Consider the following 11,213-nt stretch of genomic DNA (forward strand, 5'->3'; position numbering starts at 1 on the left):
CTTTCCGACCTTATAAGATTTGGACTTTAATCTTACTTTCCGTGATCACCATCAGATATTAACTGTGCATCTGAACCCAAATTGGGGAATTACTGAGTGTAGCTTCGACCTGATCCTTTTCTCTCAAGAAACTCATAAATGATGAATCATGAACTCCCTCCCTACTGCAGTTCAGTAAACATTTAGGTCACAAGGCCAGAGGGGCCAACTTTGTGAGCCTGGTGGAGGCGATGGGTGTGATTGCGACGACAAGTGAATCAGTGGTTTTTATGGAGCTCTTACCTCCTCCAGAGCCCTGGACTAAGTCGGTCAGTCAGTCAATCATATTGATGAAGCGCTTACTAAATGCAGAGCACTGTAGTAAGCATTTGAAAGAGTGCAATATAACGGACACATTCTCTGCCCACAACGAGCATACAATCTCGGGAAGCAGCATGTCCTGGGAGTCCGAGGTCCTGGGTTCGAATCCCACCTCTGCCACTTGTCTGCTGTGTGGTCTTGGACCAGTCACTTCACTTAGAGAAGCAACGTAGCTCAGTGGAAAGGGCACGGGCTGGGGAGTCAGAGGTCATTGGTTCGAATTCCGGCTCTGCCACTTGTCAGCTGTGTGACTGTGGGCAAGTCACTTCACGTCTCTGGGCCTCAGTTACCTCATCTGTGAAATGGGGATTAAGACTGTGAGCCTTATGTGGGTCAGCCTGATGACCCTGTATCTATCCCAGCGCTTAGAACAGTGCTCTGCACGTAGTAAGCGCTTAACAAATACCAACGTTATTATTATTATTGTTCTCTGGGCCTCAGTTCCCTCATCTGTAAAATGGGGATTAAGACGGTGAGCCCTCTGTGGGACAGGGATGGCGTCCAACCTGATTTGTTTGGATCCACCCCAGCGCATAGTACAGTGTCTGACACATAGTGAGTGCTTAACAGCTACCTCAGTTATTATTACTAGAGGGGGAGACAGTCATCGATATAAATAAATGAACCTCATGACTCTGATAAAACCTGAGGATGTCCAATCCCTGCCTCCTCTCTGCTCCACCTCCACCCCACCACTCAAAACCTCTAACGTACAGAATATACCACAACATATAATCTGTGGCTTCTAGGAATTTATCTTATGTTTTGGAAAGGGCAACGGTGTTCTGAAGAACAGGGACCCCTCCTACCAATCAATAAAGGGCAGCAGGAGTGGAAATACCCGGAGTATTTAGTAGTCATAGTAATAACTGTGGAGTTTGTTCATCGTTTACTCGGCACTGGGATAGATACAAGATATTCAGGTCCCACAAGGGGCTCACCATCTAAGCAGGAGGTATCGAATCACGATTTTGCAGATGAGGGAACTGAAGCGCGGAGAAGGTGAATGACTTGCCCAAAGTCACACAACAGACAAACAGCGGAGTGGTAGTAGTATTCATTCATTCATTCAATCGTATTTATTGAGCGCTTACTATTCATTCATTCATTCAATCGTATTTATTGAGCGCTTACTATGTGCAGAGCACTGTACTAAGCGCTTGGAACGTACAAATCGGTAACAGAGACAGTCCCTGCCCTTCGACGGGCTTACAGTCTAATCGGGGGAGATGGACAGACAAGAACAATAGCAATAAATAGAATCAAGGGGATGAACATCTCATTAAAACAATAGTAAATAAATAGAATCAAGGTGATGTATGCAGAGCACTGGACTAAGCGCTTAGTAGTAGTCAGAGTAATAGTAGTAGTCGGAGGAGAAGGAGGAGGAAGAGGAGGAGGAGCAGAAGTGGTAGTGGAAAGAAAGGGCCCAGGTTTAGGAGTCAGAGGTCATGGGTTCTAATCCCGGCCTCCCCACCTGTCAGCTGAGGGACTTTGGGCCAGTCACTTCACTTCTCAGCACCTCAGTTACCTCATCTGTGAAATGGGGATTAAGACTGTGAGCCTTATGTGGACAACCTGATTACCCTATATCTACCCCAGCGCTTAGAACTGTGCTCGGCACATAGTAAGCGCTTAACAAATACCAACATTACTAATAATGCAATGCACTTTACTCAGTGCGTGAAAATTACAACAGAAGCACCAGATATATTTCCAGACTGCAAGGGGCTTTATGGGGAAGACACGTAAAAATATTTACAGATAGAGCAGTTGAATAAATACATCGGATGTTTAATCAAGTGCACATACTCAAGCGCTGAGGAGACGGGGAGGGGTGGGCTCTGATTTGGTGGAGAAGGAATTTCCGGCCAGCGGGGCAGTGAAAACAACAGGTCAGAGGTGGGTGAGAAGAAGAAAGTGATCGTGTCACTCTCAGGTGAATACTTACTGATGGTATTGAGTGTTTTCTATGTGCCAAGCACTGTTCTAAGCACTGGGCTAGATACAAGGTAATCAGGTTGTTCCACGTGCGGCTCACAGTCTTTATCCCCATTTTCCAGATGAGGTAACAGAGGTTACAGAGAAGTGAAGTGACTTGATCAAGGTCACACAGCTGACAAGTGGCAGAGCCGGGAGTCGAGCCCACGACCTCTGGCTCCCAAGCTTGTGCTTTTGCCATTAAGCCATGAATACGATGCTAAGGGTGGGAGGATTCAACCTAAAGAAGACCCCCCCCTTGGGGGAAAGTTTCCTGGGTTGTTGCGAGATCAAGATGACCTCTCAGAAAGGAAGCTATTTTCCTCTCCTTAACTTCAAAACAGAGGGTGATATGGGGAGGGCCCAGGGCGCCGGTGAATATTCGTCAGTTCTTCTGGCACTAAACTGCCTTGATTTTTACTGACTTGCCCCTGACTTGCCTCTGAACGATCATCACTTCAACTGAGAGAATTAGATTGATTAATAAAAGCTCAACATTGTTCTCATTACTGCGAATGCCATTCATCACCAAGAGACCAACTTAACCATAGTAAAGGCGAACCTCATATTGATCACAGCTGGGCTCTTCTGCTCCTTTTTTTTTTTTTTTTTGTAAATTACAGGGGAATCAGAGAGCTGCAAAAAAAGCTTGGAAAAGTCATCTAGATCTTTATGTAGAGCTTTGTCTTCTGTCTTCAAATGGGACTGTATGGAAGCACAGTGATCTACACCTTGCATTATCTGCTTCTCAATCAACTGTCCCCTCTGAGCTGTTTCGTTTCTAGGCCAGTTTATCTCCTAACCATCCCATTTAAGTGAACAAGAGCCACTCCAGTGCCTAGAGTCCCTAGGAGTGGTAGAATACCGAGGGATGGAGGGCGATGGGCCTTTTGCCCTGGACTCCATTTTGCCTGGCCAAGTCACCGTTTACTAGAAGAGGACACATCACGTATCCTCCTCTCTTCTTTACTGTGTCCTAAGTACGTATCGGTCTATCTGCTTTGTCAAGGTCTTGAGGCAGGAAGAATCCAGGTTAGGATTCTTGTCTTGTCTCCTAACGTCGAGTCGTTTCCGACCCATAACGACACCACGGACGCATCTCTTCCAGAACGCCCTGCTCTTCATCTGCAATTTTTGTGGTAGTGGATCCATAGAGTTTTCTAGGATTCCTAATCTGTTTATCAATAGTATTTGCCCGCCAGATTCTTATAATGGAGAGAATCAGGCGGGGCCTAATAATTCCCCCAAGTAGAATTTATTGCTGTTTGTCTTAAGATATATACAATGATCTGTGCTCTTCGATCATGCCTGTCGCCAGGATGCTGAACCAACTGCATATTAAGCAACTCTGTTTCGCTTGAAGGCGAGCTGGCCTTGATTAGCAGAGGAATCTCTCCACTCCCTACTAGTGCTAGAAGCAGAGCGAGGAGTAATAAACTTGTCTCTGACATACCCTTTAGAGAAGCAGCGTGGCTCAGTGGAAAGAGCACGGGCTTTGGAGTCAGAGGTCACGGGTTCAAATCCCAGCTCGGCCATTTGTCAGCTGTGTGACTATGGGCAAGTCACTTAACTTCTCGGTGCCTCAGTTACCTCATCTGTAAAATGGGGATTAAGACTGTGAGCCCCACGTGGGACAACCTCATTCCCCTGTGTCTACCCCAGCGCTTAGAACAGTGCTTGGCACATAGTAAGCGCTTAACAAATACCAACATTATTATTATTATTATTAACGCAGTGCAGAATCTGTGATGTTTTCTTCCACAGACAACATTTAGATACACCCTCAAAGATGAAAATTCCACAGCTTCAGAAGTCATGAAATTCTATGGCCAGGGACTGTGGTGTCTATTGTATTGCAATCTCCCAAGCACTTAGTACAGTGGATGGCACACTATAAGTGCTTGGGAGAAACAGCCTGGCCTCGTGGAAGGAGCATGGGCCTGGGAGTCAGAGGACCTGGGCTCTAATCCCTGCTCTGCCACTTGTCTGCTGTGAGGCCTTGGGCAAGTCACTTCACTTCTCCGTGTCTCAGTTCCCTCATCTGTAAAATGGGGATTGAGACTGTGAGTCCCACTTGGGATGGGGATTGTGTCCAACCCTATTTGCTCAGTACAGTGTCTGGCACAAAGTAAATGCTAAACAAATACCATAATAATAATAATCCCAGCTCCGCCACTGGTCTGCTGTGTGACCATGGGAAAGTCACTTCACTTCACGGGAAAGTCACTTCACTTCACGGGAAAGTCACTTGGAGAAGCAGCGTGGCTCAGTGGAAAGAGCATGGGCTTTGGACTCAGGACTCATGAGTTCGAATCCCAGCTCTGCCACTTGTCGGCTGTGTGACTGTGGGCAAGTCACTTCACTTCTCTGTGCCTCAGTTCCCTCATCTGTAAAATGGGGATTAAGACTGTGAGCTCCACGTGGGACAACCTGATTCCCCTATGTCTACCCCAGCACTTAGAACAGTGCTCGGCACATAGTAAGCGCTTAACAAATACCAACATTATTATTGCTTCTCTGTGCCTCAGTTTCCTCATCTGTAAAATGAGAATTAAGTCCAGTGAGCCCCATGTAGGACAGGGACTGTGTCCACCCTGATTATCTTGTATCTACCTCAGTGCTTAGTAGAGTGCCTGGCTCATAGTAAGTGCTTAACAAATATCATAAAATATAGTGCTCCCTACATACCTTTGATAGATTAACCTATTCCAATGTGCAACACCCCCCGCAGGGTGAGGAAATTCTTCACATCTCAGCAAAACTCTCTTCCTGTCGCTCCATTACCATCAGTATTTTTTGGGTGTCTACTCTAGGCCGAGCACTGTAGTAGGTGCTTGGAAGCATACAACAGAAATAGAGCTGTGATCCTTGCCCCCAAGGAACTCAACTCCATTTCTCCAAAAGAGATGGAGAGGAACTAGTTATATCTATCTCCTCAATGTCCTTTCAATAATATAATAATAACTGTGGAATTTAAGTGCTATGTGCTAAGCAGTATGTTGAATACTGGGATAACTGCAAGATAATCAGTTCCGATACAGTCCCTGTGCCTTCTGGGTTTTCTTAAAAAGATACTTTTCTGCATCTGAAAATTTTACAACCAACGAGCTACTAATAACTTATTAAAACTTTGGACTTAGGCATTAAGTATTTTCCCCTTCAGTTTTCTTTAATTCAACTCTGTGTTTGATCAACTTTTGCAATATGCTGATTTTGTTGCATGAAGGTCTGTGGAATCAATTAATCAATCGGTAGTACTTTTTTTGCAGTCAGAGAAAGATAAAATGAAAGAGCTGGGAGGGGCTGCTAGAGGATGTTTGGTCCAGCCCCTGCTTCCAAGCAAGTGAATCCCTAAGTATTTATCATTCTTTTAAAGATCTCTAGCATTGGTGACTTCAGAGTTAACTCCAGTCTTTTACACTCTGATAACCAAGTAAGTCTATATGTCCAACTGGATCCTCTCATACTTTTAAGCTCCATCTCCACTTCTGTGGACACGGAATAATAATAATAATAATATTTAAACTGTGGTATTTATTAAGCACTTACTATGTGTCTGGAATTCTGGGGTGTGTATAAACAAATCGTATTGGACATGGTCCCCATCCCACATGGGGCTCACGGTCTCAATCCCCATTTATAGATGAGGCAACTGAGTCACAGAGAAGTGAATCGACCTGCCCGAGGCCATACAGCAGATGCGTGGTGGCTTTGGGATTAGAACCCCTGACCTTCTGATTCCCAGGACCGTGCTTTATCCACTGTGGAAGAAAAACTTTACAGACTCTGTTTTGTGGTCAGAAAAAGGTATGTCAGAGACAAGTTTTATTACTACTAGTGCTCCATCTGGCCCTAGGAGGGAGAGGCGTTGAGAGGCAGAGATTCCCCTGCTAGTCAAGGCCAGGTCAACTTCAAGCAATACAGAGCTTCTTTATGTCCCATTAGTGCGGCATTCATAATGATTAGAACGATACAATAGGAGAAATACTTTAGTATAGAAAGCAGTGAGTCCCTGGGGCATTTCCCGTTTGGTCCTGGACCTCCTTTGATAAGGTGATAAGTAGGGCCAGGGGCTTGATTGGTTCAAGGGTGTGGTTTTATCACTTTATACTGAGCTTGACTGAGATCGAGTTTGGTTACTCACTTTGAGTCAATCAACCCATCAGGCACACCCAAAGTGGTCAAGCGGGCTTTAGGCAGAGGGAAAGGTCAGAGAGAAAGGTGGACAAAAGCAGGACCTTGACGATTGTCTTCCAATGCACTAAGCTGTGGAAGCCCTACTGAGAGCTCATCTCCTCCAGGAGGCCTTCCCAGACTGAGCCCCCCCTTTCCCTCTGCTCCTCCTCCCCTGCCTTTCCCCCCCACCTCTGCTCTTCCCCTTTCCCCTCCCCTCAGCACTGTGCTCATTTGTATATATTACTTATTACACTATTTATTTTGTTAACGAGGTGTACATCTCCTTGACTCTATTTACGTGGATGATGTTGTCTTGTTTTGTTCTGTTTTGTTCTGCTGTCAGTGAGCAGGGATTGTCTCTATCTGTTGCCAAATTGTACATTCCAAGCGCTTAGTACTGTGCCCTGCACATAGTAAGTGCTCAATAAATACTATTGAATGAGTGAATGAATTTATCTTGATGATGTTGTCTTGTTTTGTTTTGTTCTGTTTTGCTCTGCCGTCTGTCTCCCCGGTTTAGACTGCGAGCCCGTTATTGGGCAGGGATTGTCTCTATCTGTGGCCTGAATTGCCCATTCCAAGCGCTTAGTACAGTGCCCTGCACATAGTAAGTGCTCAATAAATACTATTGAATGAATGAATGAACATCACGGGGTGCAATATGGGTTCTGTGTTCAACATACACGAACCTCCTCCCTTGTTCCCAGCCTGATTTCCATTTGCCTAGTCCAGTGATGGTAAAAAATCAAACAATTTCCACTTAACAGCGTTAAAACGAAGGCGGAACTTGGAGTTTTAGTTTGCCCCCTAGTGGCTAGCACCATTTCGGTTGGAGAATATAGAAAAACTCACCCCGAATTAATCTCGCTCATGATTTAATTGTGGTATTTGTTAAGCGCTTACTATGTGTCAGGCACCGTATTGAGCGCCAGGATGGACATAAGCAAATCGGGTTGGACGCCGTCCCTATACCACATAGGACTCACAGTCTTAATCCTCATTTTACATTCATTCATTCAATCGTATTTATTGAGCACTTACTGTGTGCAGAGCACTGTACTAAGCGCTTGGGAAGTACAATTCAGCAACAAATAGAGACAATCCCTGCCCCCAGATGGACTCACTGTCTAGAAGGGGGGAGACAGACATCAGAGCCAGTAAAGAGGCATCATTAGCAAATGAGGGAACAGAGGCCTACAAAAGTGAAGTGATTTGCCCAAGGTCACACAGCAGACCTGTGGCGGAGTCAGGATTAGAATCCACGTTCTTTCGACTCCCAGGCTTGAGTTCTAGCCATTAAGCCGTGCTTCTATAGGATACTGAGCAAAAGAGTCCTAAACGGAGTATGATTTTCCCAAAGAAAAGATGTAAACTGCATGGCTGTACTCTCAAGAATCGAAGGAATAACCAAAACAATATAAATAAATTTTAAAACGGTGATTAAAAACACAATATTGCATATGGCTACATAATCCAATAGGTATGTAAATATATACCCATAATAAAATATTTTGAAGTCAATTTTTTTATGGGTACTTAGGTAAATATTTAATTTTCACTGGTATCGTTCACATCCTGCTCTGCAGAAAGACATCGTGGGCCAAAGTTCTAACATTAATCTGATGCTGAATAGAGAACAAACATTTGGTGAAGTGGGCTTTTAATCTCACTATTCGAGCCAGTTAAAGAACTCCAACAAAAAGGAGGGAAAGAAGGAAGGCAGTTGAGTTCAGCCGAAAAACCAGAGCACATTTTCTGTCTGTGGATTACCAGCCTTACAATTCAAAAGTGTGATTCGTGAGAGAATCCTAATTGATGAGTTCTGTGTATGTGGGGGAAATCCTTGTCCATCATGTTGACCTAATCAATTGTCTTGGGCAAAACCAACTCTTAAGTTACCGGCTTTTTTTCTTCTCCCTTGAAGACCACCGATAAGATTTAAATCGCAGGTTGTAGGCTGCCGGTGAGTTGGTGAGCTTCAACTTTGGAAAACAGCAGGCTCTGGTTGAAGCAGCGAAGTCTAATGGATAGAGCATGGGTTTGGGTGTCAGAAGGACCTGAGTTCTAATCCTGGCTCCACCACTAGTCTGCCATGTGACCTTGGGCAAGTCACTTTACTTCTCTATGTTTCAGTGATCTCATCTGGAAAATCGGGATTAAGATTGTGAGCCCCATGTGGGACATGGACTGTCTCCATCTTGATTATCTTGCATCTCTCCCAGTGCTTAGTACAGTACTTGGTATCTAGTAAGTACTTAACAGACATCAAGAAAAGTGTGCTCCAGATTTTTTTTTTTTAAAAAACCTATAATAAATATTATGTGGCCAAAGACCTGAAGAGGGTAAGAGAATTTTAACAAACCGTGAGTCCTCTGGGTTTTGCTGTATACATTTTAATGTCCAGGCATACAATTGAACATCTGAGTTAAGGGAAATGTGTGTGTGTGCATGTGTGTACACATTTGTTTTACTTCAGTGTCTTCTTCAATGAAGAGTCCTAGCAAATCATCTGCTCTCAATCAGTGGTATTTACTGAGCACTGACAGTATGCAGAATACCAAACTAAGCACTTGACAAGTCACGTGGCAACCAAGTGGACACTACTTTCAAACATGTTAGAAAGACGGGTGCAATCCGGGTGACTTCCCATTTCAAATAATCAATCAGTGGTGTTTATTGAGTGCCAGTTGTGTGCAGAACACTCTACTAAGCACTTAGGAGAACACACTACAGTGGAGTTGGTAGACACTTTTCCTGCCCAAAGTGAGAAGCTGCGTGACTTAGTGGATAAAGCATGGTTCTGGGAGTCAAATGGAGCTGAGTTCTAATCCCGGCTCCTCTGCTTGTCTTTTGTGTAACCTTGGGCAGGTCCCTTTACCTCTCTGTGACTCAGTTACCTCTTGCGTAAAATGGGGATTCAATACTGTTCTCCTTCCTATTTAGACTGTAAACCCCATGTGGAACCTGATAATCTTGAATCTACTCCAGAGCTTAGAATAGTGCCTGACACATACTAAGCGCTTAACAAATACCATTTAAAAAAATCTAAGGAAAACCCAAAAAAACCCACAAAAAAAGTGAGTTTACAGCGTAGAGGATTTATATTTGTATGAAAACTCCCACACTGAAATGTAGCTACCCCAAAATGTTTTATTTCCTTCTTATATTTAGCAGTTTCTTCAGCCATTTTCCAGTTCTTATCACTTATACTGTAGCTTTATGCAACATTTGAATTGTGTGTGTGTATGTGAGTGTATATGGATGCAAGACTTGAATGAGCTCATTTGCTAAAAATCACTGTCAATTCAGTAGAAAATAAAACGTGCCTCACAGCCTTCAGCTGGTCCAATAACTTTGTCAAGAAGCCATGCACAAGTGAACATTATACCATTTTCGCATGGCACCATGCCACCTTAATCTGTTCCCAGTTCTCATCTTACACATCAATTCCAATATAAAGTCTGTCATCACGGTTTCAGAGCAGACAACCAGGTCTAGCAGTCAGTCAACTGAATTCTTCGTCTGGTGTCCCTCGGCCTTTCTTCACGCGGCAAACTGACGGGGTGCTGCCATCTTTAATTTCAGTGCACTCAGGTAAGCTTTCAAATATGGGAAAGTGCCCAAGAGAACTTGATGAGAACTTGAGAAGCCGTGGGGCATAGTGGTTAGAGTACGGGCCTGGGAGTCGGAAGGATGTGGGTTCTAATTCCAGTTCCACTACTTATCTGCTGCTGTGTGACCTTAGGCAAGTCACTTTACTTCTCTGGGCATCAGTTTTCGCATCTGGAAAATGGGGATTAAGACTGTGAATTTATGTAGGACGAGGGCTGTGTCCAACATGATTAGCTTGTATCTCCCCCAGCACTTAGTACACTGCCTGGCACATAGTAAGCGCTACAAATACATTTTTTAAAAAAATTGAAGATGGCAGCCCACAGCTCCAGGGTCTGCTTGGATATTTTGGGCACTTCTAGATTGTCCATTGATCACCCTTGCAAGTACTAGATGGTGAGACACCGGTGAGAATGTGGTTGTTATGCTGTGAGCACAGTGTAATGAAATTAAATAATATACTCCATCCCTCAGAAAACCATCCGAATCCTTTCAGTTGTCATTCAGTCAGTGGTATTTATTGAGTGCTTACTGTGTGCAGAGCACTGTACTAAGCGCTTGGGAGAGTACAATATGACATTATTCCCTGCCCAAAGGAGCTTACAGTTTAAGCTTACAGGATTGGTTCTAGAAAATTCCTCCAGGGGACTCCCCAGTCTCTTCCATTGCTTCACCGCACTCGGGTTCGTCTCCCACCCCCAGCTCATGACATCTGTTTCCGAGCCACAGAACTTGGCAGCCAGAGCTGCGGTGAAAGGAGGTCGGCCTCTGAAATTAAAAATCCTGGATGAAATGGCAGCTGGTGTCGGATGCGGATTGGAGACAGTTCAGCCAAAAACTGGACAGTCCGCCTGACTGGTCACTCAGTGTGCCGCTTTGATTTTTTCAATGCAGTGGCGGGCGGTGTCACACATATGCAGAAAAATCAAAAATGGCAGCACGGCAACGATCTGGAGCGGCCTTGAAAATTGGCCTCAGGGCTTGACCTTGGCGGCAGTCATTCATTCATTCGTTCAGTCAGTCAGAATTATTGAGCGCTTACTGTGTGCAAATCACTGTACTAAGCACAGTCTCTCCCCTTGTAT

The sequence above is a fragment of the Ornithorhynchus anatinus genome, chromosome 5 (assembly GCF_004115215.2).
Source record: "Ornithorhynchus anatinus isolate Pmale09 chromosome 5, mOrnAna1.pri.v4, whole genome shotgun sequence".
Lineage (NCBI taxonomy): Eukaryota > Metazoa > Chordata > Mammalia > Monotremata > Ornithorhynchidae > Ornithorhynchus > Ornithorhynchus anatinus.